This window comes from Cannabis sativa, chromosome 8 (assembly GCF_029168945.1).
Source record: "Cannabis sativa cultivar Pink pepper isolate KNU-18-1 chromosome 8, ASM2916894v1, whole genome shotgun sequence".
Lineage (NCBI taxonomy): Eukaryota > Viridiplantae > Streptophyta > Magnoliopsida > Rosales > Cannabaceae > Cannabis > Cannabis sativa.
The window spans coordinates 32,356,131-32,362,207 of record NC_083608.1 but is presented as its reverse complement, the minus strand read 5'-3'; the positions used below and the strand labels follow the sequence as shown (position 1 = coordinate 32,362,207).

Genomic DNA, 6,077 nt, shown 5'->3' with positions numbered 1-6,077 from the left:
TTTTTTTAACATTTTTCTTCCAATTCACAATCTTAAAAAATATATCTATCAACTAAAATTAAATTATTTTTTTAAATATTATAATAAAAAATTATATGAAATTTTCTTTGAAAAAATATATATTCATGAGTTAGAAAAATTATGAAAATAAAATTAAAATAACTATTAAAATTAATATAAAATAATATGAGAAAAATTTAAAAAAATATATTAACAGTAATTTTTAAAAATTATATAAGTTTATTTTTTTTTAATAATGAAGTGTATTTATAATTTTATAGGATGCAAATAAAATTCTTATTATTATTATTATTAAAAATAGGACAAAAAAATGGGAACTGAAAAAATAACACCAAAATAAACGTGTACACAAAACTAATCAATATATTAAATTATACTAGAGAACAACCACGTGCAATGCACGTTCTATCTTTTTTTGAGTTTTTTTTTATCACGTTTTATCTTTTTTTTGAGTTTTTTTTTTTTATAATTTTTTCATCTTTTTAAAAGAAATACATAGGATAAGTATTTTATTATAATTTTTAAATTATTACTTATATGTAATTTATAATCTAAGATGAAGATTTAATAATTTTTTCTTGTTTTGCTTCTTCAATAGAGTATACATTAAAATTCTTGTATCTTTAAGTTTTTTGAATTTTTTTTTTATAATTTTTTTATCTTTTTAAAAGAAATACATAGGATAAGTATTTTTATTATAATTTTTAAATTATTACTTATATGTAATTTATAATCTAAGATGAAGATATAATAATTTTTTCTTGTTTTGCTTCTTCAATAGAGTATACATTAAAATTCTTGTATCTTTGAGTCTTTATCCTCTCTTGATCAGTAGAAGTTTGTATTATCTAACACTTTGTTACTAATTCATTAGAAATATTTTCAATATATTTAGTCTTTTCTTGAGAAATAAATTACAAAAGTTAGTATTTTTGTCATTTATTTGAGTATATATTCTTGTACTACATATAAATGCATCTCAATTGTAAATGTATTTTTTCTATTTAACATTTGATATAATAATATAAATATTATTTAAAAGTTTTATTGTATATACTTACATAAAATATTATATTACATATTAAGTAAGTTTCAGTTCTATTTCTTTAGATAAAATGTTTAATTATTAAAAAATATTACATAAGGTTGTTATTCTAATTCTTAAACTATAATAATATAAAAAATATTATATTCGGTTTAACTAAGTTTTTTCTTACCTCTTATTAATCAGATATATTTCTTGAATTCTTTTTATTCCACATATGTTACATCTTTTGGTGACTTGACTTGTATTGCGACCACTAATATATCTACTTTTCGAATGTTAAAATATTTTAGATTTAATTAGGACTTTGCATAGAAGGAAAATATTATTAGTATATTAAATTACTAATTTCTTCTTTAGAAGACATTTAGGGGTCCAAATCATTAAAATTGACTATTTTATAGTTTTTGTCTTCATTTTTTATCAATTCTTCTATTTTTGTTGTAGAGATAATTATCCGTTGGTATACATAATCTTTACAAATAAAAAAAATTTAATAATAATATAATTTAAAAATATTAAATGCAATATTATGAAATAATTTAAAAACTAAACTTTTAGAAAGGTTTAATTTTATCTTTCTATATATTAAATTTTTTTTTTTAAAAAAAATATCTTTAAATGGTTTTTTACTTTTTTTTCAAAAAAGATTCTTCATTGACTTCACATTTTCATTTTTAATACTAAATTTATTAATTTTAAAAACATATTATAAAATAAAATAAAAAGTTAAAAAAAATAAAACCCTAAATTAAAAGTCAATTTTTCCATCGGTACTCTCTTTCTTCTTCTTTCCTCCCTCTTCTCACAGAGATTTTTCCAATTACCATTAATTACAAAACGAAGTGAAATTGGTATTTAATTAGTTATGAATTTCAGTATTTGGCAAACCCTTTAACAGCCCAATATAATGGAGGGATAATTATAAACCCAGAGATGAATGATGGCTTAAAGGTTGGTCTTCCTTTGGAGACGCAAAACTGGAACACAGAGAATTGCGTGAGAGAGAAATTGTGTGAGACGTGTTCTTGGCCATTCGTGGCCTCCGTTTCGCTGCCGATATCAATAGAGATTTGTGATAAATTCCGACGTACAGGTTGGTGGAAGCGACAGGGAGGAGAGCAATTCAGATCTAGATTTAGTGATTTTTTTCTTCTTTTTCTATTTTTCTTCATTTCTTGTTTGAGATTTGAGATTGTGATTTTTTTGGTCTTGTTTTGTATCTGATATTAATTTTTAGTTTTATTTTAGTTTGTGTTTGAATCTGAATTTGAGATTGATTGAAATAAGTTGCGGTTGTTTTTGTGGTGGTCGATGGCCGTGCCATTAAAAGTTTGATATTGATTTTTTTAAAACTATTGAGAAGATGATTTTCTCTTTGTTTCATTTATGATTTATGACTTTGTGAATGAATTGGTGCTTTTACGAATGGGTGTCTTGCGAACGCAAATGGTTGTCTTGGTTTGTGATTATTTAAGGTGTCTGTTAAAGTTAACTTATTTTTGAGCATATTCTGTTAAATAGATTCCAAACTGTTAAAAGACACAACAAAAAACGTTACATAGACATTTTATATATTAGGTAAGATATGTTCTCAAAAATATATATATATATACTAGTTAGAAGTTACGTGCCGAGACACGTAAATATTAGTTTTATTTAGAGTTTAATTTTGTATTGTTTTATTTAGATTGTATCTAAATGTATAATCATGCGAATGATTTGTTTTATTAAAGTAATATATGTGCTATCATATTTGGTTAGTAAAATATAATTGGGTATATTTAAGTCATAACAAAATAATACTTGTTATTTACTTATAGAAAATTTAGAAGACACAATCTGTTTCTCAAAATGTAATTTTTTGTAGCATCATTAAAGATTTGGCATCATCAATATGTTTTGATGAATCACAAAATCCCAGAGACGGATGAAGACTGGCAGGTGCTTTAACCTCAGAAATATTCGCCAAAAAATTAATTAAATCTTCAGATATTTCTTTCAGTGCTGAACGATCATTGGTTGCAGGAATTTGGTCACTTTCCCGAGAGTTGCTTGCTTCTGATATCTCCGTTGCACGCTGTACAACAAACTATGATAAGTATGGTATACCCTATTTTAAAATTTGAAGATTTGAACAATAAAACTATTTCAAGGATAACATGAGCAGCAAAGGAAACATCTTTCTCAGCTAGAAACAGTGGGAAAATGTATATGTATGTTGAACTTACGCAAACATCTTTCGCAAGTTGTTCATCAAGACGTTGCAGATTCAACGAGATAAATGATGCCTGAATAGAGAAAGTGAGATCAGGAAGACCAAGGAAACGAAAGTTTATAGGTGGATGAAAAATAAAAAAAAATAAAAAACATAATAAGTGCAGCAAACGTGGCCAAAAAGGTCACAACCGAAAGACAGACCACAACTAAGCAATTAAATGGAGACATGACATTTATTTTAATTCTTTAAATTTCTCTGTGAACTCTTACAGCATAAAAAGTTACTTTGGGTAGATTGTTATTAATACTAAAATAGTATTTTAAGGTTGCATTACAATTGCTAAGCAGTTGTGTACCAAGTTAAAAATACATTGTTATTAAGGTTCCTAAGATATTGGTTTCTTAAAAGTTGAATAATATTTTTTTAAGTTGTATGAGAGATACAATATATTTAAAAAAGTTTATTATAATTTCATAACAGATTTGGTGTTTAGATTAAGAAGTTTTCGCATACATGTATAGTCTTTTTAACATTACATAACAGTTACCTCACAGTTGTGTGCCATGCTAAAAATATAATTCTATTAAGATTCCTACCATATTACTTTTTATAAGTTGCATAGTAGATTATTTTTCTTAAATTGAAAGCCCAAAAAAATATATTTAAAACGTTTATTATAAGTTCATTACACTTTTGGGGTTAAAGATTAAGAAGTTTTCTTATATTGGAATAATTTTTCAACATTGCATAACAATTGCTAAAATAATTGGGTGCCATATAAAATATACATTGTAAGAATTAGCTATTATCAACTTGAGGAGTTAGAATACAATAAATTCGTTTCAAAAAAAAAAAAAAAGAATACAATAAATAAAATATATTGCCTCAGGTTGCATCCTTGATTTATCCTCCACAACAAAATTATCATCTCCAGACCATGCCAAGATGCCCTCTCCCGTGACTGAAAGCAAAGATCCAACTGCTTCTCTAATTCACCTATCAAAAGTTGCAAAAAAGTTTCCGATATGGCAGTTCAATTAGTACAAATTCAAAATACTTCTCCTAAACAATAACTAGAGAAAAATATCAGTGATTATCACAATGAAATTTGTTCTGTTTCTTTTTCAATATAAAGTTTAATTTTGTTCTTAATTAAGTTGATGTCCCTTTATATTTTCCTCCAAAATGTTTTCATTTAAATATGATAGTGATTGCAATATTGGGTAGTCACCCACATCTATGGCAACCCTAAATACTAATCCTAAGTCATCTTGTTCATGTCCAGTTATACATTCATAGTCAATGATCAATTATGCCTTTAAATTTATCAAAGATTAAACTCTTAGAAAAAGGAAAAAAAAAACCAGACAATCCCTAGAATAATTAAAGAAAATATCAAGAACAAATACGAGAAAGAAAGTCATAGAGTCCTTCACCAACTACATCGATCTCAAAAAGGCCGCCATGAAAGACCTCGACATCGAATCAATTCCGACATTGTTTCCGTTCTGAAAAAAGCTAGATCTATCAGATCTAAGCTCGAGGAGATGGACAGAGCAAACGTTGGGAGAAGATACTACACCGTTACATAATTATTGTAATGTACATATAAGTTACTACTTAATTAATTAATTAATAGTTAGAAAGATTAATTACTTGAATTCCCGGAGATGGTCTAATATTAACCAGCAAATTTGACCTGAGGCGTATCTTCTTTGGAAAGGCTTCGCCATTCTCACCTAATAATATTATATATAATTTACAATGCAATTAGAAACACCCCTCTTGCATGCAATTATATAATATAATAAAAAAATTGGAGTGAAAGTAATGTGATAGGTGTACATACCACAGAAATTCCTTGCATACTATAAAATTATGATTTATTTCTCAAGTACAAGTATGTTTATTAAGCCCCACCTAAACACTTTCCACCTAAACACTTTTCAATAAATAGTCCCCTGCACAAAATCAAAGGATCCAACACCGAAATTCTCTTTTAATGATCAACCACTTGAAAACCATTTCAAACTCAACCAGATTCCCCAAACCACTTCAATTTAAGGAGCATACAGATCAAGAACAGGGTACAGACAATTTTTTTTATTTTTTTTTCATTTTTTCCTCCTAATGGGTAAGACTAAAATCGAGATGAGCATGGATCAAAATCAAAACGAATTCAATTACGATCGAAATTGAAGAAAATCAAAAACAAAAAACCTGATTGTTATCGTGGCGTATTTGGGTGTGTTCCCGCTCTATTACGGAGCTTCAGAACTGTCATTGCTGATAAAAACGGCTCCCAAATTGATGTGAGAGAAGAGATTGAGATTGAAGAAGATGATGATAGAGATGAAACCCAAATAGTTTTCGTTTAGAAAGTAGGAATTAAGAAACCAAATCGTTTTCAATCGTCGACAGAGTGAGAAACAATTTGTTTTATTCTCTACTCCTAATTTTTAGCATAATTTGTTATTTTTGGGATGTTAACCAAATGTGTGTTTTTTTTTAATAAAATAATGTTATGTTAACAGAATGTGTGGTTTTTTGAATAAATTTTTGTTAAAAAAATAATATAAATTAATTGGGAATATTCTGTTAAAGTTAACGCAGGAAACAAAACAACATCGTTAAACCAAGAATTGCCGTTAGATAGACACTTTTAATATATAAAGATATGAAATTATAAATATATATATATATATATATAGAAAGAAAAGTATTTATATAGAGAAATGTAAGTAAATGACCATATTTTAGATAGTTAATGTCTCTTTTTTAAAATATAAA

At 26.2% G+C, this 6,077-nt stretch overlaps 1 long non-coding RNA gene across 3 annotated transcripts; it reads right to left on the bottom strand.

Moving 5' to 3' along the window:
• Positions 1 to 2,863: 2,863 nt before the first annotated feature.
• On the bottom strand, positions 2,864 to 5,775 carry LOC115697134 (uncharacterized). 3 transcript variants are annotated; one of them, XR_004007893.2, is made up of 6 exons: positions 5,508 to 5,751; positions 5,137 to 5,248; positions 4,944 to 5,026; positions 4,724 to 4,795; positions 3,298 to 4,283; positions 2,864 to 3,146 (listed from the first exon to the last, which is right to left on the bottom strand). It is a non-coding gene; the product is annotated as an uncharacterized LOC115697134 (long non-coding RNA). The 3 variants fall into 3 exon arrangements; XR_009684109.1 differs by lacking the exon at positions 5,137 to 5,248 and having other exon boundaries at positions 5,508 to 5,775; XR_009684108.1 differs by having other exon boundaries at positions 4,724 to 5,026.
• Between the last annotated feature and the right edge of the window lie 302 nt (positions 5,776 to 6,077).